The sequence below is a fragment of the Callorhinchus milii genome, unplaced genomic scaffold (assembly GCF_018977255.1).
Source record: "Callorhinchus milii isolate IMCB2004 unplaced genomic scaffold, IMCB_Cmil_1.0 Scaffold4, whole genome shotgun sequence".
Lineage (NCBI taxonomy): Eukaryota > Metazoa > Chordata > Chondrichthyes > Chimaeriformes > Callorhinchidae > Callorhinchus > Callorhinchus milii.
Window position 1 is genome coordinate 64,360,273 of NW_024704745.1, and position 22,380 is coordinate 64,382,652.

Sequence of the window (22,380 nt, forward strand, 5' to 3'; positions counted from 1 at the left end):
ATATTATGTACTGCCATTCCATTCCAGAAACAAGGACATTTCCATAGGTAAGAGTGGAATTCTGTCTGGTTTGGATACTCTTAAGCATGACTTTCAGCTCCCTTCACCCCACCATGTCACCAAAGGAAATTTGTGAAATGTAAATTTAGAATGGATACAATGAAAAGGATTTTCATTCTGTAGTAAATATTAGGAAGAATCAATTAAGTTAAATATTGTACACACACTTTACAGTATATCTGCTTTGAGACATCACGATGATGTAATAAGGTGCTATATCAAATGCAAGGATTATTATAAGTACTAAGTACAGAGGAAAAAACATTATAGTTACTCAAATTGTAATTAAATGCCTTAATGGAATATTTAATGCACTAAAGAGGTGACCTTAGATGGGTTGAACTGTGTTTTTAGATCTCTCAGTTTTCTTTTACCCTTGTGTCCTTGACACTTGGATACAAATTGAAAGGAACATTTTAAAAGGATGCGAATGAACTCATTGATGAGCAAAGGTAAAAGCAATTTGATAAAGCACTGAAAGAATAGTGCAAGTAAAAGTAATTGTATAACTGAATTACATGCTCAACAATATCTTGATTTAGGTTTAATTGATCCCTGATGGTATTCAATTTTAATGATTTATAACTCCAAGATCCAGTAAAGTGGAACAAATTCTTGTACTAAAATATGTGGCAAGAACATCACAATCTGATTTTGTTTTACAATGGAATGACAATCGCTGAAACCTGAGCTTCAGGGGATAGACTCTTAAAATTGAATAAAAAGAAAACACAAGGCAGAAGATGATTTTGTTCTCAAAGTCCTGCGGCTTGTATCTCAAAATATTACATGCAAATTCTTGGCAAACATAAAAAATGTGCTTTGCCTAAACATTTATGCAGTGTATGTTTTAGAGAATTATGTCCCTGGACAGAACTGAGGCTGCTGTGGAGACCCGTCAGGTCTGTTTTATTCTCTTGTACCACTATTGTCTCAATATTCTTAGCCTCTAAGCTAACGGCAGTAACAAATATAACCACTGTTATTGGAGATAATAATAATAATAATAAAAAAAGTCCTTGTTTGTGATATAGTGTCTTTAACATTCAAATGTCTCAAAGCACATCATAGATAATTGCAGTCAAGTGTAGTGACTGTTTTGTAGACAAACATAGCAGCCAATTTGCTGGCAAAATGACTCATAAACTAATTACATGATCTTAACCAGTCTAGCAGATGGACATCACAATTGGCGTCAAAGTTCCTGGGATTGAGGGGGGACAGGGTGAAATTCTGCTCTGGTACCTGCTTCTGTCTCAGTGTAAATATTAATGAGTGTAGGAGATGACTCAGATGTGATGTTGCTGTTTTTGAAAAATCTCTAACCTTCATGTGGACACAGAAAAAGAGGAGAATTTATGTTTTGCGGGTAAGAAGGGGATGCAATGGCTGTGTCAGAAAAGGCTTTGACCTCACAATGGCATTGTACAGGATCTGCTAAAACATCTGGAATTATCACACTATGAACAAACTTGGGTTAACCCAGCGAGCAGTATACCATCTTTTCAGGCTGGTGACTAGACTGAACACTTTCTTGCCATGTTCATTGAATACTTTGTCAAAAGTCTAGAGTGGTATTGAGTGTGCACAGTCTACGCAATGGACATGAGTTAAGTGTGAAACAGAAGCCATCTCAACCACATGTCATTTCATCCTTGTTCTCTAATAATGGTTCTTGGGATGTACATCCATGTTCTAATATGCTGACAGACCCCCATCATTGTGAAGTTCTCTGAGATGTCCTCCATGAAGGTCACTACGTAAATGCAAAGTGTTGTTAGTACAACAACTTCCACTTATATAGCGCCCTACATGAAAGGTAGCATCTCAGAGAGCTTATCTTCCTGAATTTACCAGGATTTGACATTTTTAACTCAATATCTTAAGGTTAAAGGACATAAACATTATGTTTAACAGTGAGGATCATTTTATCCAAGACAAAGTAAGTCAAAACCGGTAGAAAAGGGAATGTTCACCACTATCTATTATACACAGCATGCCAGCATTCAGAGATCATGAATAATAATCATGGGACTTTGTTAAAACAACTTCTGTCAACATCACATATTTTGCACAGTTCCAAAAATTATCCTGAACTTCAAGGCAGCTTAACCTAGCAACTCTTACTTCAGACCTGCATTAATAAGGTGTTGTTTACTGGGGATAATCTCCTTTGACATTCCTATCCTTTCTGCCCTGGTATTTAAGTAATTGCTTTCTCAGCAAGAACATTCAGTACCTCCTGATCTCAGCTCTATCTCAACTCTGTGCAGCCACAGCTTTGCAAAGCAGCAGGAATGCTAATTAATGTTCTTTTTTCTGAAGGCTGCTGAGGATTATATAGATAATATTCCTGGATAGGTTATGTTCTGAAATTTAGTAAACAGTTTACTCAGCTTCAAACCACAGTTCTCCTCCTCCCCACCCCCCAAAAAATCTCAAATGATTAGAAATACACAAAGGATTAAGCGTGTGACTGAAATGCACAAGAAACAGTGATCATGTGATATTCTTCAACTGTGTTGTGAACTGTGAACTGAGATCCTGAGAGTGCATGTACCCAAGGTCTCCGTTATTCACTGTTTTTCAGGTTTCCTCAAATGATCTCACCGAAGCAATGCCGCTGCTGACACAGAGAAGGAAATTACTTGATGTCAAACAAAGAAACAATGGTGTAAAAGTGAAAACTAAAAGAGACAAGAAAAAAAGAGGGTAGGAATTGCCACAGGAAGATTAAAGGGGAGTTTAATACAATTTGCTAAGCCTGTTTCAGTTGTGATCACTCTCACCTCTGCATCACAAGCTTGTGGGTTCAAGCCCCACGCCAGGACTTGGAGTTCACAGTCGAGGCTGACACTCCAGTGCAGAGCTGGGAGAGTGCAGTCAGAGGTCTTCTATTTAATTTTATGAAGCAGAAAAAGATCTAATTATAAAAATAATAATAATCCTTGCTTTTGATATATGCGCCTCATCATGTTGTCAAGAAATCTCAAAGCACGTCACAGGATTTTACTGTAAAGTGCAGTGCCTGTATTTGTAGATAATCACAGAGGACAATTTGCACATTGCAAACTCCCTTATTTTTTTCAATAGTGCCATGAGATCTTTAACGTACATGTAAGCAGGCAGATAGTACCTCAGTTTAATGTCTCATATGAATGATGGCACCTCCGACAATGCACCTCCCCCAGCACTGCACTAGAATGACAGACGAGACAGAATTAAAGTCTGACCAAAACTAATACCTGACCAAAACAAATATCTGAAGAAGCACTGAATGCTCTGCAATGGTGCAGAATGATCACTAAACAACAACAACAAGATTACATTTGTATAGCGCCTTTCACGTTGGGAGGACGTCCCAAGGTGCTGGACAATGTACAGCATTTCAGACTGAGCTGGGATCAGGGGGGGAGAAGGGAGGGGAGGGGAAGGGGGGTGGCCGATGGCATGGTCGAAGAGGAGGGTTTAGAGGCAGGACTTGAAGGAGGCTAAGGAGGGGGCGAGGCGGAGTGACTGGGGGATGGAATTCCAGAGTTTGGGGGCAGAGTGGCTGAAGGCTTTCCCGCCAATGGTGGGGTGGGTGGGTCGGGGGACGTGGAGCAGGTCAAAGCCAGCTGAGCAGAGGGAGCGGGCAGGTTGGTACAGGGTTAGGAGGTCACAGAGATAGGGTGGGGCAAGACCATTGAAGACTTTGTAGATGAGGATCAGGATCTTGAACTGGATCCTCTGAAGGATAGGGAGCCAATGGAGTCGGGCGAGAATGGGAGATGGGGTCACAGAGTTTGGTGCGGGAGAGGACATGGGCTGCAGAGTTCTGGATTATCTGCAGCCTGTGGAGGGAGGAGTTGGGAAGGCCGACAAGCAGGGCATTTGCATAGTCGAGTCTGGAGGTGATGAAGGCAGAGTTTCAGTGGCCTGAGGGGTGAGGTAGTGGCGGAATCGGGTGATGTTACGGAAGTGAGGGAAGGCAGAGCGGGTCATGGCTTGGATGTGGGGAAGAAAAGACAGTTGACGGTTGAACAAGACACCTGGGTTCCCTACTGGCTTGGTGAGTTGCAGTGTACAACCATGGAGCTTAATGCTGCCAGAGCCTGAGGTGCTGAGGCGCTGGTGCGAGCCAATCAGGAGGGCCTCAGTCTTGTTCACATTCAACTATAGGAAGTTTGCACTCATCTACAACGATGACAATGGTCAAATCATGAGCCGACTTCAGATTCAAACATTGTGCCAAAGTGTTAATTACCGATTCTTTTTCATTGTATATTTTATCCGGGTGATAATTATCACAGACAATATTGTACATAGAATGATATGGCATGGAAACAGGCCATTCATCCCAACTAGTCTGTATGGGTGTTTATACTCCACACAAGCTTCTACCCATTCTATTCCCTTCTCCCATACCCCTCTCTTCCCCAAATCACATCACGAACGAACCACATTTTTCCCACCAATAACATGATTTAAAAAGAATTGGGTAGCTATTAAAAGGTACAGGGAAAGAGCAGGGGAATTGGCATTAGGCTATATATCTCAAATTGAGGGATCAGCACAGGCATAGGCTCAAATGGCCAAACAGCTTTCGTCTATGTTATAATTTTTTAGGATGCACCAAGTTAGTAGAACAAGAGACATAGGTTCTGATGAAAGGTCGTGGACCCGAAACGTTGACTCACTTTCCTTTCTCCAGAGATGCTGCCTGACCTGCTGAGTGTTCCCAGTGACTTCTGCTTTTGTATAAGAGAACATAGGACAGACACCCGGAAGGTTTTCTTTAGCCAGAGGATAATTAATAATAATAATAATAATACTTGTATTTGATATTGCACTTTTCACGTCTTCTAGATGTCTCAAAGCGCTTCACAGAATATATTGTAAAGTGAATTGCCTGTATAGTTGTGGGCGAAACGTAGCAGTCAATTGCACAAGGCAGTGTCCCACAAACAGTTGTGGATTGAAATGATCAATTTATTATTGTTTTTTTTCTTGAAGGATTATTATCAGGCATGTGGAGTAAGGAAACTTGCCCAAGGTCTTGCCCTGCTGAGAATCAAACCCAGGTCTCTCGCTTGCGAGGCAAGTGCTCTAACCTCTGAGCTACAGAACTCCTCTAATGATTGAACAGGTTGCCAGGAAGAGTGATTGAGGCTGGGCAATGGACCCATTTAAAAATCAATTTGAGGATGTAATGGCGGGACGGTAAGGTGGCGATTCTGGAAGCAAAAGAAGGGCCCATCTCTTACAACAAATGATAATAAAATCAACAGTAATGTGCTGACTGTTAACAACAACAACAAATTTAATTTTTTAGCGCCTTTCACATCGGGAGGACGCCCCAAGGCACTGGACAGTCAGGGATTTGGACCCGTGCTGGGAGTTGGGATCAGGAGGGGTGGAGGGCAGGGAGGGTGGGATAGGAGGATGACCGAAGGCGTAATCCCAGACTTTTGAAGTTCATGCTATTTTTTGATATTTTCCGCTAACATCCATCTGTTTCTTCCATTTGTTCCAGACAGATATTTCAGAATTGTCAGATTCTCTGCAGCATAAGGTACTTACAATAAGGAAGGCAAACCTGTCATTGTTACTTTACCATGCTGCTGACAAAATCTGCCAAAGTGCAGTAAAGGAAATGTGCTTTTGCCAGCATGGATTCTCATCTTTGCCCAAAATATACAATCAATCCATTTTACAGTATATCCCATGAAGTGCTTTGAGACGGCTTAACGATGTGATAAGGCCCTATATCAAATGCAAGGATTTTATTATTATGATCTTCACCAGAAAGCTGCTGGATGTTATGAAAAGTGATGTTCTCTTTGCTGATGGTCTTCATCCTTAACAGAACTCTGTATCTGAACTGCAAGCAGCAACCAAATCACTCTCCAAAGAGAAAGGGCAGTCGACTGACGAATCTCTGAATATTCTAAAGGATTTGACTCCCTGCTGTATTTACTGTAGTATGGTTCCATGGTTGTCTTGTCCAAGTGGCCACTAGTTATGTGTCAGATGACGACTAGATTAGGCTCAGCTATGATGATCCTGTGCTTGAGTACTGTTAACAGCAGTCTGTTACAGCTTATACCAGAATGATGGCCACTTGGGCAAGGTACCAAAGAATAACCTGTGTCTGTGGAAGATTATCCCAGGAAAAGAACACTTTTAGGAGACAAGGATAAAGAAAATTGCCCAAATGAAACTTCAGCAGCATATAAATATAGCTTCTCTTGAATACCAAAATGGCATGTCTGAAAAATATTTAGGATATGCATTATCCACATCTGCACTCAGTGTTTCTACAGCATACATTATATAATAATAATTTGATATAGAGCCTTATCATGTTGTCAAATATAGTGATCGCATATTTTCAGACGAATGCGACAGCCAATTTATGCACAGCAATGTTTCACAAATAGCCATGAAGTGAATGAACAATTTTATCTTTGTACATAATATTGGAAAGAGAAGCAATAATAACTTGCAGTCATATAAATAGGTTTCTGTGAAGCACTTTAAGATGTTTCAACATTCTTGATGCTTGATGTGGAGTCCTGTAGCTCAGTGGTTAGAGCACTCGCTTTGCAAGCGAGAGACCTGAGTTCAATTCCAGGCAGGTCAGGGCGAAACCTTGGGCAAGTTTCCTTACTCCACACGCCTAATAATAATCCCTCCAAAACAAAAAACAATAATAAATTGGTCATTTTCAATCTACGACTGTTTGTGGGACATTGCTGTGCGCAATTGGCTGCCGCGTTCGCCCACAAATATACAGTCAATTCACTTTACAGTGTGTTCTGTGAAGCGCTTTGGGACGTCCTCCTGACGTGAAAAGCGCTATATCAAATGCAAGGATTATTATTATTATTATTATATATACTGTGGAGTCCTGTAGCTCAGTGGTTAGAGCACTCGCTTTGCAAGCGAGAGTCCTGGGTTCGATTCCCAGCAGGGCGAAACCTTGGGCAAGTTTCCTTACTCCACACACCTAATAATAATCCCTCCAAAAAAAAACAATAATAAATTGGTCATTTTCAATCCATGACTGTTTGTGGGACATTGCTGTGCGCAATTGGCTGCCGCGTTCGCCCACAAATATATAATCAATTCACTTTACAGTATATTCTGTGAAGAGCTTTGGGACGTCTAGAAGACGTGGAAAGCGCTATATCAAATGCAAGGATTATTATTATTATTTTATTATATCAAATGCAAAGATTAAGATGTCAAGAATGTTTCTTTTGGATTCAACTTGACATTATATTCAAGTACCTTTTGCCAATGTATCAAAAATATTTAGTTTGGTTTCTTTTATCTCTCCCTTATATTTCACACTGAAGCTATCAAATATTGCTTTATCCCCCAAAACTGGCTATTCTTGTATCTCTTCCTTGCTGTCTGATACCACACGTATCATAATCCTCTATAATCACTGTCACTGTGCCTGTGTGTGATAATGGCCCAGACACATTGTAAATATTAAACATTTGTCTGTGTGAAACACAGCATATTTCAAAAGGATAGGGCTTTGATAATATTTAAATTAGACTCCTGTTTGAGTGAGCCCTAATTCCTACCCTTAGAGTGATGACTGGGTTACATTCACAATGGCAATTATGTGTGGGTAATTAAGGACAAAAAGGAGACACCTCAGGGGATGGTGAATCAGGCTCCGGTTTACTCTCTGAAGAGGAGGTTCCAATTGCTGCCAGGTGCTTTTCTATTCCTGGAAACTATTATAATGATCCTTGCATTTGATATAGTGCCTTATCATGTTGTCAAGCTGCCTCAAAGCGCTTCACAGGATTTTACTGGGAAGTGTAATGACTGTCTACATATACACAAATGTGGCAGCCAATTTGCACATAGCACTCTCCTGTCTTTTCAAGTCATACCATGGGATCCATAATCTCCAAATTAAAAGGCAGTTTAACAATTCACTTGAAGGCCGGCACCTCCGAAAATGCCGTGTTTCACCAATAGTAAACCAGGGACTAAACTTTTCAAAAACTGAAAAATAATCAGGAAATTCTGATTGGCAGGTGAGGCAGAGAGATGGCAGTGTGTGTCTTCACACAGAACATATTGGGAGAATACACGCATAAGGTAACAGGAATTAGGGTTGTAATTGAGGGGCGGGGTGGGATGTTGGGGTGGCGAATGTATTGAGCCAAGTTAAGAGGCAAGGTAGAGTTAAAGGAGGCAATCTAGAACTTTAAAAAAGAGCTCCGTAGAGAATTGACTTCTAAACAAATTACCACCCTAAGAATGTACATGGCTTTCTACTTTTTGCTGAAATTGCTCTATCAGTGCTGTAGTTGATGCTTCTTCTTGGCTTTTTCCATCTGTGGATTCCCCAAGGCTCTGTTCTCTCTTCCACTTTGTTCCTTCTGCACGTGACCTCTCTATTCATCATCATCCCTATTCACTCAATTGCTGATGATTCCATTTGACAATCATTAGCTTACTTCAAATCATTCGTCCTCACTGCACACAACATTACTCCGCTCACAGTACCAAGGATTGAATCATTCACTGATTTTACATTTAGTTTGCCTCTCATTTTTTCCCTCCTCCATCCCTTTCTCCTAAATCATGGTACACAGCTGCTGAAAACACAACAGCAACAAAAATAAACAACTTACATTTATATAGCACCCTTCATGCATGATAACGTCTCAGAGCACTTCACAAAGAGAGACACAGGACTTAAAAACAGATAGAGAGGGGGTGAGAGAGAATGGTGGAGGGAAGGAATGCCGGAGGTTAGTGGTGTAGTAGCTCTAGACTTGGGCATGGATGATGGTGGCCACACAACAGGCCTGTACAGAGTGAAGAGAATAAGCAGAAGAATGTGACAGGGGAAGATTATAGAGATAGGGGTGCGCTAGGGTGTAAAGGGATTTACAGGTGAGAACCCTGAAGTCAATCTGTTGGGAGAGAGAGAGAGAGATAGTGAAGACTGCTGGGGTGATGGGGGGTTGTGTGTTCAGTATGTGTGGAGATGCGAGTGGCAGAGTTTGGATCACCTGGAGCTGATGAATGGTGGAACTATAGAGACCACATGTTGACACATAACATTTAACCAGTAGTGCCTTATTATGTTAAAAGGTTCTTCAACCAAGATCAATAGCAAGCCGAAATAGTGGGGTAATCTTGCCACTGTATTGGTGAGACCATACTTGGTGAGTACTGTGTACAGTTCTGGTTGTTGCAGTACAAAAAGGATATTGGAGAAATCGAGTGGATACAGAGGAGGGCAACCAAAATGATTGAAGGAATGGAGGGACTGGACTATGAGGAGCGACTAAATTGGGCACGTTCTCACTGGAAAAGAGAAGATTGAGAGGTGACACGATTATTGTCTTTAAGACTCTAAAGGAACAAGACAATACAGATCACGACAGAAAACAAAATACTGCAGATGCTGGAAATCTGAAACAAAAACAGAAGTCACTGGGAACAATCAGCAGGTCAGGCAGTATCTATGGAGAAAGAAAAGTTGAGTCAACGTTTCGGGTCCACAACTCTTCATCAGAACTGGGGCATGTTGGGAGGGAGGGGCTTTTAAGGGCTAACAGAGAGGTGGGGAGGCAGGGCAAGGAAGACAAAGGAGAAAATGGGGTAGAGGACAGGGGGTGATGGGTTAAAGAGGTGTTAATGACGCAAAACACAAAGGGGAAAATTGCAACAAAATAGGCAGATCAGAGAGAGAAAAGGTGTGTCTGGGACCCAGATGATGTGGTAATGGTCACAGAAGAGGGGGAGGTGAGCTGTTATGGTCTGAAAATGTTTACATCAATATTGAGGCCAGAGGGCTGTACGGTCCCTAGCAGATAGATGAGGTGCTATTCCTTGAGCTTGTGCTGTGGCTCATTGGAACAGCATAGGAGACCGTGGATGGAGAGTCAGAGTGCGAGTGGGAGGGAGAGCTGAAGTGGCAAGAAGCCGGAAGCTTGCGTACAGAATGGAGGTGTTCAGTAAATCGGTCACCCAATCTGCATTTTGTCTCCCCAGTGTCGAGGAGACCACATCGTGAGCAGCATTTATTGCAGTAAACTAAATTAGTGATAGTGCACGTAAATTGCTGTCTCACTTAAAATCTGTGTTTGGGGCCCTGGACAGTGGTATGGGAGGAGGTGAAAGGGCAGGTATTGCATCTCCTGCACTGGTATGGGAAGGTGCTGGAGGGAGGAGAGTAACTGTTGGTGGTGATGGAATGAACCAAGAAGTGAAGGAGGGAACGGTCCTTTTAGAATGCTGACTGGGGAGGGAAAGATATGCTTAGTGGTTGGATCATGCTGGAGGTGTCGGAAATGGCAAAGAATTATTTTTGGTATGTTGAGACTGGTGGGGTTGAAAGTGAGGACTAGGGGGACTCATCATGGTTCTGGGAAGAGGGAGAAGGGGTGAGGATAGAGTTGCGGGAAATAGGGCAGACATAGTTAAGGGCCCTGTCTACCACAGTGGATAGGAATCCTTGTTTGAGAAAAAGGAAGACATTTCAGCTGCTCTGGTGTGAAGGGTGGCATCGTCAAATAGATCATGACAGGCTGTTTCAACTTGTCCAGAATAATAAAACCGGAGGAGACGTAAACACTATTTCAGTGAGCGAATAGTGAACCTGTGGAACAGGCTCCCTAGGGAGATGGTTGAAGCAGGAAATGTTCATACTTTCAAACACAGATTAGATAGTTTTCTTTTAGGAAATATCATTATGGGATATAGTACATAGATAGTTTGGGACATATGGGCATGTGACCGCCAGGAAGGTGATATGCAAACTAGATGGACCTTGGTCTTTTTCCTTTAGCATTTCTTATGTTCTTATGTATTTCTCAGAGAAGTGTATCCATTTTTATTGTTGGCAAATACAGCAGCTACAACACTAGATGAATAGTAATAAAATGGAGGTCAATGTGATTAGATGAGGGAAGAATATTGGCCAGGAGGCCAATAGAACTATAGGTTCTTTTTAAAAATGGTGTTATGTGATCTTTAATGTCTCTATGAACCACTAGATGAGGAACTGGGACCTTGGTTTATTTAACATCATAACCAAAAACTGGTAATTCCAATAACACAGCACCACCTCAAGATTGCAATCTAGATTCTGAGCTAAATAAGGGATCCTGGGAATGTTGGTCTCTCACTGTCAAACTCTGAACATATCGTGCTTTGAAAGCTCCCAACAAAGTACATGATTTATCCAAACAGCAAAAAGAGAACTTCATCCACAGTCTCCTAGATTCCTCTCTACATCCCATAGATGAAAGTACAAAGCAACAATAATAATTCTATAATAATTAATAATCCTTGCATTTGATACAGTATCTATAATGCTAAAACATATCAAAGCGCTTCACAGATTATGTGCTGTAAAGTGTTCTTTTGGTCAGCCATGTGTCTGGCACATACAGAAACCAATCACCATGCTTAAGAGAATGAAAACCAAATTAATAAGAGTTCTATACATGCATGGGAAAATGTGTTAGTCTGCAAATAAGTGTACAATCACTCCTGGGAGGACACACCCTGCTCACATAATTCGGGAAAGTTTAGACGCAAGTTGGTAAGAGTCCAGGTTTAGGGGACCCCAGGTGTGTGTTAAGTGCATTACTGCTGGAGTTTAACTAGCTAAACCCAAGCATCTTGTCACTGTTAACAACGCCTGTCAATCTTCCTGCTACTTGTCTCGCTAAGACCATGCTACCAGTTAAAGCATTGGCTTGCAGGATCAAATAGAGGGATTGCATTTGTTGACATTATACCACAATCCATTTTTATTACTCAGTATTCTTGAATTTAAATTAAATAAAAGAACACCAAACTCAACTATTAGCTATGAAGGAATCAATCAACTCCCATAATGAGAAAACATGATAAAGGATATTGTATATGTAATTTGATCAGGAGCACAGCACTCTTGACCATATTGTGTTCACTATCAAGTATGACTGAGCTACTGTTCTTCCCATGAACACATCTATTTTTAATCTGTAAAGGCATCAGGCAGTCAAATATGACTTTGAGCAAATAGCTTATCCTGAGGTCAACCAAGTGGACAATTACGGCTTTGAAAATTCCTGTCCGTATTGAGCAAATCCCATCATAAGTGCACTAAACTAGGGTCTAAAATTGGCCAATCATTTCATGGCTGCTTGTGGGTCATTGCTGTGTGCAAATTGGCTGCCATGTTTTCCTCCAAATACACACCAGGGGAGTTAAATCCTGGAAGTTCTTTGTGATGTCTTGCCAACATATGTAGAGTACAGCAGGGGGTATTTTTACATGTCGGATTCCTGAATTGGGGAGGACTATTTGAATTTACTGTGTTTTAGATTCCATTGTCAAAATTATTAACTGTAACAAGTTAAAATACAGCTGCACAATCATGCCACATTATTCTCACATGTGTGAATATTGCTTTTCTCCGTCTTTATAGTTCTGTAAAAATTGTAGAAAATTGGGAAAAATAACCCTGTGGTTATTCTGCAGTACTTTAACAAAAGGGACCTCAAAACATGCATTGGTCATTCACTTCATGGCTGTTTGTAGGACATTACTGTGTGCAAATTGGCTGCTGCATCCCCCTATAAATTACATGCTCGCTACATTTTATAGTAAATCCTATGAAGCACTGTGACATGTCCTCCTAACTTGAAAGGTGCTATATCAAATGTAAGGATTATTTTATTATTGGGATACTATTGGAATTAAACCATTTAAAACCTTGCAACTTATCAGTTCAATCCATTGGTAAGCTTTGCTTGTGGAATGCTGGGGAATGAAGTGGGGCAAGTGGAGCAGATTTCAGTACGAGAGCATCTGGACAACACTGATCACACTGTCATCAGGTTTAGAGTACTTATGGAAAGGGACAAGGAGCAATCAAGCATACTCAACTGGAAGAGGGTTAATTTCAATGAATTTAAAAGGGACCTAGCCAAGGTGGTCTGGAAAGACAGATTGGCAGGTAAAACAGCTAACAAGCAATGGGAATCCTTCAAGGAGGAGATAGTTCAGGGACAGAATAAATACATTCCCACAAAGGCGAAAGGTAGGACATCCAAACCTCTCTGGATGAATAAAGAAATTGGGATTAAAATAAAACAGAAAAATCAGGCTTATGATGAATGTCAGGTCCAAAATATAGAAGATAATCAAATAGAATATAGAAAGTACAGAGGAGAATTGAAAAAGAAATAAGAGAGGCAAAGAGATTGTATGAGAAAAGATTAGCGGTAACATAAAGGGTATTCTATAAGCATATAAAGAATAAAAGGTTAGTCAAAGGTAGGGTGGGTCCAATTGGGGACCAAAGAGAAAATCTTCTTGTGGAGGCAGAGGGTATGGCTGATGTACTGAATGAGTACTTTGAATCTGAATAAATGTTTGCTTAGCTTCACTCTCCCTTCATCAAAGACGTGGATGCAGCCAATGCCACAATAACGGAGGTGAGGGTAGAGAAATTGGATAAGATAAGAATACACTGAGAGGAGGTACTAAAATGGTTGTCGGTATTCAAGGTAGATAAATCACCTGGGCCAGAAGGGATGCATCTTCAGTTACTGAGGGCAGTAAGGGTGGAAGTAACGGAGGCTGTGGCAACAATCTTTCAATCCTCCTTGGACATTGGGGTGATGCCAGAAGACTGGAGGGTTGCAAATGTTATTCCCCTGTTCAAAAAGGGGCAGAAAGCTAAACCGTGGAACTACAGACCAGTCAGCCTAATGTCAGTAGTGGGGAAACTTCTAGAGATTATAATCCGGGATAAAATAAATTTTCACTTAGAAAAATATGGGTTAATAAAGAACAGCCAACACAGATTTGTTAAAGCCAAATCATGTCTAATACACCTGATAGAGTTTTTTGATGAAGTAACAGAGAGAGGGGGTGATGAAGGTAGTGCAGTTGATATAGTTTATATGTATTTTCAAAATACTTGGAGTTCTGTAGCTCAGTGGTTAGAGCACTCGCCTTGCAAGCGAAACACCTGGGTTCAATTCCAGGCAGGGCGAAACCTTGGGCAAGTTTCTTTACTCCACACGCCAAATAATAAGTCCTCCAAAAAACAAAACAATAATAAACTGGTCATTTTCAATCCACAACTGTTTGTGGGAGACTGCTGTGCGCAATTGGCTGCCGAGTTTCGCCTACAAATATACAGTCAATTCACTTTACAGTACATTCTGTGAAGCGCTTTGAGACGTCTAGAAGACGTGAAAAGCGCTATATCAAATGCAAGGATTATTATTATTATTATTAAAAGGCATTTGATAAAGTGCCACGTAAGAGACTTGAAAGCAAAAGCCCATGGTATTAAAGGGACAGTAGCGTCATGGATACAGAACTGGCTGGGAGACAGAAAGCAGAGAGTAGTAGTAAATATTTTTTTCTGAGTGGAGGGAAGTGTGCAGTGGTGTTCCCCAGGGGTCTGTACAGGGACCACTGCTGTTTTTGATCTATATAAATGATCTGGACTTGGGAAAAGGGATTTCCAAGTTTGCAGATATCACTAAGCTAGGAAAAGCAGTGAACAGTAAAGAGGATAGTAGCAGACTGCAAAAGGACATAGGCAGGCTGGTAAAATGGGCAGACATGTGGCAGTTGAAGTTTAATGTGGAGAAATGTGAAGTGATGGATTTGGAGAGGAAGAATGAGGAGAGCCAATATAAGCTGATGGTACAATCTTAAAGGGGATGAAGGAACAGAGAAACCTGGGGGTTTATATAAATAAATCTTTGAAGGTGGCAGGACAGGTAGATAAAGCTGCTTAAAAAAAAGCATATGGGATACTAGACGCATAGAATACAAAAGTCAGAACGTTATGATGAACCTTTACAAAACACTAGCTAGGCCTCAGCTGGAGTACTGTGTTCAGTTCTGGGCACCACAATTTAGGAAGAATGTCATGACATTGGAGAGGGTGCAAAGGAGAATTACTAGGATCATACCAGGAATGAGGGACTTCAGCTATGAGGAGAGGCTAGAGAAGCTAGGATTATCCTCCTTGAAGCTGAGAAGGTTAAGAGGAGACTTAATGGAAGTTTTCAAAATTATGAGGGGATTCAATAGGGTGAACAAGGAGAAACTATTTCCACTGGTGGGTGGCTCAGTACCCCGAGGACACCGATTTAAAATAGTTGTTAAAAGAAACAGAGGGGAGGTGAGGAGAATTTTTTTCACACAGCGAGTTGTTCGGATCTGGAATGCATTGTCTGAAAGAATGGTGGAAGCCGATTCTATAACAACTTTCGAGAGTAAAGTAGATAATTATTTGGAGAGGACAAGTTTGCAGGACCATGGGGAGAGAGCAGGGGTGTGGGATTGAATTGGATAGCTCTTTTCAAAGAGCTGGCACAGACACGAGTGGCCGAATGGCCTCCTTCTGTGCTGTATGATTCTATAATTGTCTGGTGAGGCCATCTGCTCATTAGGTGTTGGCTTAGAAGACTATCAGTAACTAAGTGGAAGAAGTCTCATCCACTAGTGATGTTCCAGACTGGTTAATGATCAACAATGCCATGGAGACATGTGGATCTGCCCAGCTAAAGATGTGGATCACTGAATCTGAATAAATGATGATGAAGGGAAAGTGTTTGCTTAGCTCCACTCTCCCTATATCACCATTTAACCAGCTCAACCCTGACCCCAGTTATTTTCTATTATTTCACTAGAAAGAAAAAGATAGCAACTTAGATAGACTGCATGGGAAGGTGGTTCACTGGGTGGCATTGAATACAAGAGGATACTTCAGGAAGCCAAATCAATGGTCTTCAGATGCCTTATTCCAGGAGAGACGTGGATTGAAACACTGACATTTTGAACAGGGTTCATGGCCCTTATGAAATGTATGCCAATGGCTCCCAGTAATTACATGACAGAATATAATTACAACCTACACTACAGGTATTTAAAAATAAGTATGACTTCACGAATAAGATTCACTTGCCTTATCCCTTTCATGTGTTCAGTTAATGGAATTCAGGTTGTAGAAATGGCTTTCACATTGCGGATCTTAACAGAATCTCAAAGATGTTGCATTAAGTAAACCTTTGCAAGTCAGAGCTATTTAAGTAGTCAGTTGCGGAACCTAATGTAACTATTATATAACAGTGGTTTTGAATCCTTGATACAAGGAATTTATCTATTTATTTTCCTGTTTGAAATGCACCAGTCAAGGGGTCTTGCACAATTGATTATGTAAAGTTAATCAAACCAACCATATCTGTAACAAAGTGCTGTAATGGAACTCAGTTGGCTGTAAATATTTCAATATCGCAGATCAATGGAAACAATATTAACAATAATAATACTATAATAAGAGTTCATGAGTTTATTTGACATTAAACGGTTCCCATGGTAATAAGAACTGCAGCACCAAACTTCTCCAGAAGCTGAAATAATAGAGCAATACATTTCCACTACTTCTAAAGATTTCAATATTGTAAAAACATTATAAGCAATATCAATCAGAATAACAATATTATTTAGAGTTCAGGAGGTTAGTAGGTTTTAAAAGATTCCCATGGTCCTGACCATCACAAGAAATATATTATCATCCATTCCAATAGAAATGTATACAGGACGCCAAGAGTTACTCAGCTTTAAATAACTCGCTCAGCAATAAATACTTCAGACAATCATTCATTGTGTAGAACCCGCTGAATACCTTCCAACCTACTTCTCAGATGTAAAATATGAAATATTTAAAATACGGAACTATTTAAACCCTTTGAAAATTTAGATTCTTAATTTTAACATTGATTTGAGGGAGAAATTCTTAGTTGATACCAAACTGAGGGGTATGATAAATAATGAGGAGGATTGCCAAAATATGCAGAAAGATTTAAATGGGTTTGCAGAATGGGTAGATAAGTGGCAGGTGAAATTGAATATAGGAAATGTGAAGTGGTTCAATCTGGTAGGAAGAATAAAGAAGCCGACTGTATCCTGGATAGTTGGAAACTAAAAGGGGTATAGAACAAAGGGATCTAAGAATTTAGATTCCATGAACTCTAAAAGTAGCAGCACTGTGAAACACAGATATGTCATCCTGAGGTGAAAGGCACAATATCAAATGCAATGATTATTATTTTGTAGGCAATTGCCTAGACCACCTGTGTAATGCAACACAGTGCTTGACCAATTATTTTACATTCAAAGTTACAGTCAGCCTCTAGCTGCAGAAACGTAGCTTATTTACTATTTTTCTATATAAAATGTCTTTGCCTCGAGTCTTCTTTCCCTACAGCCTTGACCGTGTGCCCTCTTTGCCTGCCATCAAGTCTTCTTAAATAAGTATCTCTCTCATTGTGCCTTTGACCAACACCATCAAATTCCTCTTCCTTTCCAGCCTATTCAGTGATTCCCATTAGTTCTGCAGAATAACTCGAGTGTACATAAATAAGTTTACATTGCTGACATAATAATAATAATAATAATAATAATCCTTGGATAAATACAAGTGGTAGAAATAGAATACATTTCTAGCGCTGGAATGTTTTTAAGTCATCAATTCATAAAACTACGTTCACACATTATGAAACCTGACCTTTGAGTCATCTATGGGGAAAGGGCGGGTAAGGGGAAATGGGACTGAAAAAAATTCTCTTGAGGGAGCTGGTACAGATGCAATGGGCCGAATGGCCTTCTTCAGTTCTGTAAATTTCTATGTTTCTTCAGCCCGCGGTCACTCAGAGTACATCATTCCACTCCACATTTCTGTGACACTCATAATACAGCCTGAACATTACTTGCAACCCACGACTTCATTTGGAACTCTCAATAGATCTGCTGTTGAGTGTGTTTCTTATTAATTGACTGCCCAGCAATGGGGTGTTAGCTATCAAAGCTAGAAACCTGTGCAGTTTCCTCTTTGCAGGTTTAACCCAGCATTTGTATTGCACTTTATCACCTTGTTGAGACGTCTCAAAGCGCTTCATGAGATATACTGTAAAGTGATGTGACTCTGTGGGTGAACACAGCAGTCAATTTGCACATAGCAATGTCCCACAAACAGCCATGGAGTGCAACATTAAACTGAGGTCCAATCTGCCTGTTCAGGTGAAAGTTAAGGATCCCACGGCAATATTTGAAAAGTGAAGGTAGGTTCATTTGGTGTCATGGCCAACAATCCCCCAAATAAACTGGTCATTCACTTGATAGCTGTTTGGATACTGCTGTCTACACACATTAGTTGTCTTGTTTGGCTGCAAAATATAATAATAATAATCCTTGTATTTTTATATAGCACCTTATCACATCTTCCAGACGTCTCAAAGAATATATTGTAAAGTGAATTATATATTTTGTGGGCTAAACGCGGCAGCCAATTGGCAAAACAGGGAGGGCTGGCTTGATTCCCTCATTACTCTCTGATAGTGAGATGTAATATTCTTACCATTTATTTATGTTACACGCACAAAATACATAGTCACTACAATTTACAGTATATTCAATATTTTATGTTGTCTAAATGCTGTCAACGGTGTCGTACAACGTGATAATTAGTACATCACAATTTCCATCTCCAGAATTGTCATTGAAGGTGAAAAGTGTTCTGGACACAGGGAAGCTGAGCCCCATAGTATCACAGACAAAATAATTCTGTAGGTGCCCAAACAGTTAATAGAAAATAAATACACAAAGCTGAGTAGTCAAAGGCCTATAGCCCTGCTGTTTCATGTAGCTGGTCAGGCAACACTCCCACAAGTATTGCAATCATTAATTGGAGACCTGCAAATGCTGCACCAGTGGGAATTGCACTGTTATCAGACAGACACAGCATAAGCTTGTTAGGCTGCAGTGAAATAGCTTATTTAAATAACTCCAACCTATGTATTTCCTTTCACAGGCACACTGCTCAGCAATATTCCCAATTTGATGTGAAACCTTCCACAATTGCCTGGTTCAGATAAGGTTATTAGTCCTGTAATACAGTGCCACTATTTCTGTAGTTCTCTTTTGCAGTTTGACTCTTTTTATGATTCTCTCTGCAGTAAAATGTGCTTTGGGACATCCTCCTGACTTAAGGTATAATATATAATAATATAATAAAAATAATCCTTGCATTTGATATAGTGCTTTTCACATCTCCTCGACGTCTCAAAGCGCTTCACAGAATATGCGGTAAAGTGAATTGACTGTACATTTGTGGGCGAAACGCGGCAGCCAATTGCGCACAGCAGTGTCCCACAAACAGTCGTGGATTGAAAATGACTAATTTTTTTTTGTTTTGGAGGGATTATTATTAGGCGTGTGGAGTAAGGAAACTTGCCCAAGGTTTTGCCCTGCCTGGAATTGAACCAAGGTATCTCGCTTGCAAGGCGAATGCTCTAACCACTGAGCTACAGGACTCCACGGTACTATATAAATGTAAATTGCATTGTATTGTAAAATGGGCAAAAACAACAACCTGCATTTATATAGCTCCCTTCACACAAGATAGTATCTCGGAGCCTGCACAGTGGCACAGTTGGTTGCCGAACAAGGTGAAGTGAGTTGAAATTGTCGTTCACTTCATGGATGGTTGTGATATATTGCTGTATTGAAACTGACTGCACCTATTGCCAACAAAATAGTTACTTCAGTTCACAGTAAATTTTGTTAAGGACTTTGACACATTTCAATGAACAACGGTGCTAGTTAATTGCAAAGAAGAGTATTCTTAAAGTTGTGAGCCAGCTAATTGCACAGTGAACAGATATGGAATTCTGTGTGTCAGAAAGATGTTTACCAGAAACTTCAAATCACACATAGCTCAGTCAGTTGAGCACCGCACAAAGATTGTGGATTTGAGTCTCAGTAGATCAGGTTGTCTCAACCATGCTTTCACAGAACGAGATTTTGCAACAAGGATAAGTAGTTTTTAACTAAAGATAATTACTAATTGTATTTATGAAAGACAGAACACAAGGAGAAAACACAATTATGAGCAAAATACCGAAAATGGAATATCGTAGCACTGTACCACACAAAGTGACTTTGCCTCATAATCTGACTGTTTTATTTATAACTGCAAAGAAACCTTTCAACTTCTCACAGGATCTCAGATATCACCAACATCAGCGCACATACAAATACACAGCGGTAACAATGTGAGACTTGATCATGAATCATGGAATGTTTAAAGCGCAGAAGGAGACTCATTGAATCTATACTGGTGCTAACTGCCCAACTGGAGCTTTCTGCTCTAATCCCATTCCCTGCTCTTTCCCTATACCCTTTAATAATGCTGTGAAACACAAGCATCTTGAAGTCTCACATTTAACCTTCTTGTACATTTAATCTTTGGTAATTTGCTATTTCCAGCAAATGTCTGATTTTCTCTATCAACTCATCCAATCATGTCCAGAGATAAGACATCAAAGATATTTTGCAATCACATAGAAATATATATATTTTTTAGAAAAACACCATCTTTTCAGATGCAAAAATTAATGTACATAGAAACCACAGAGCCATAGAAATGTACCAACAAGACGAGGCTAGTCGGCCCATTTTTCACCCCTTCATTGAGTCCTAAATCTTCTTCTTTTATCTGTCTTCTATTTTCTTCTTCTATACTAATAAAACAACAATTGTCTGTCTGTGTATCAGCCAAGATCTCAATAACCAAGATTGACGTAGAGACATGATTATACCTCATCAGAAAGGCCTTTTATTTGTGAGTGTCATGGGTATATGACACATCGTGGATCTCCAATCGTTGATGACCTAACAGCTCATTACACATGTATAGAAGTTTTGTGTTTTTTGCAGCAGTTACACCTGGTGGTCACGCTGACTCCCAGTGGCGTTGTGGCATCGTGCATCACACAACACATACATATGTATGGAGGCACGCAGCACGTTCGCGCTCAGACGTAGCCAAGCGGCAGGAACAAGGCAAAGATGCCTAAGCGAACATCAAGCCTTTCAAGTATAAATAAAAATGCCAGACAAAGGAAAGACGTTCCGATTAAATAAAACTGAAGAACAAAGAATAGCACGGCTGCATTACAATAACATGAGGACCTGTTAAAGGACATCACACAGTTAAACACCTTTGATTGGCATAGCTTTGATAAGATCTTCTATCTTTCATGAGCTATGACCCAAACAAGCTCATCACACATGTATTGCAGTTTTGCTTAAGGTGTACACACAGTGTTTATGGCATGTTACATGGCTTGTGGGTGGTACTTAAATCTACATTCCATATTGGATCCTTTGGTTGCAAGCTTTGCTGCAACGGGTACAGCTAGTCCTTCCTAATCCTTATTCCTTCTCTTTTACCATACCCTCCAATACTCTTCCTGTGCATGTACGCATCATTTCCAAAATACACAGTCCCTATGTTTTATAGTAAATCCTGTAAAAGCCATTTGAGATGGTCTCCCAACGTGGAAGACATTATATCAAATAGTAGGATTATTATTATGATTATATTATTATGATTATTATCCAATTATTTTTAAATGCCCCAATTGACTGTTATCTTACAGCCATTCCTGACAAATCATTCCATACTCTGACAACTCTCGGACAGAAGGTCTTTGAAAACCTCCCCCTAGTTACAATCTTGAATTCATGCCCTCAAATCCTCTTATAACCTGAAAGCATTTGTCACAATTTTTCTCACTTCCTTTCATTATCTTAAAAATCTCACAACTGAATAAGATACAAATCTGTTCGATTTTCTTCAAGAAATCCACAAGGCATTTTGCTTTCGTAGAGCAATTTGTTCAGGCATACCATTGGGGAGGGTACTAATAACTGGTGTTTCTACTGAGCAAGATGATTGTGTGATCAATTGTAGTACAAGGCTCTGTTGAGTAGTAGAATCAATCATGCACTACCTTTGTGAGGACCAACACACATTGAAACCAAATAAGAATACTTTAACTGCTTCAGTATTCCTGTGCCCTTGACTAATGAGATGTTTTTCCTGCAGTCATACAGGCAAACTTTGGTTGAATTTAGAATTACAGCAACAATTTACATTTACATAATAAATGCCCTTCACATAGAATAATGTCTCAGAGTGACAGAATCAGATGCCAAACAAGCGGCGGGTAAAGGAGGAAGTGACCATAATGATATTAAAAATAATAATCCGTACCATTGGTATAGTGTCTTTCACATCAGGAGGACATATTAAAGTACTTCACAAGATTCATAATAAAGAGATGTGGCTGTGTGTGTTTTGTGCGTAAACATGGCAGCCAATTTTACACACAGCAACAGCAATATATATTTATATATATATGCATTTATACAGCACCCTTCACCCAGGGCAGTGTCTTGGAGCAGTGTCCCACAAACAGGCAA

At 40.1% G+C, this 22,380-nt stretch overlaps 1 non-coding gene across 1 annotated transcript; it reads left to right on the top strand.

Moving 5' to 3' along the window:
- Positions 1–6,948: 6,948 nt before the first annotated feature.
- Positions 6,949–7,020, top strand: trnaa-ugc. The gene has a single exon. It is a non-coding gene; the product is annotated as a tRNA-Ala (tRNA).
- The last annotated feature ends 15,360 nt before the right edge of the window (positions 7,021–22,380 follow it).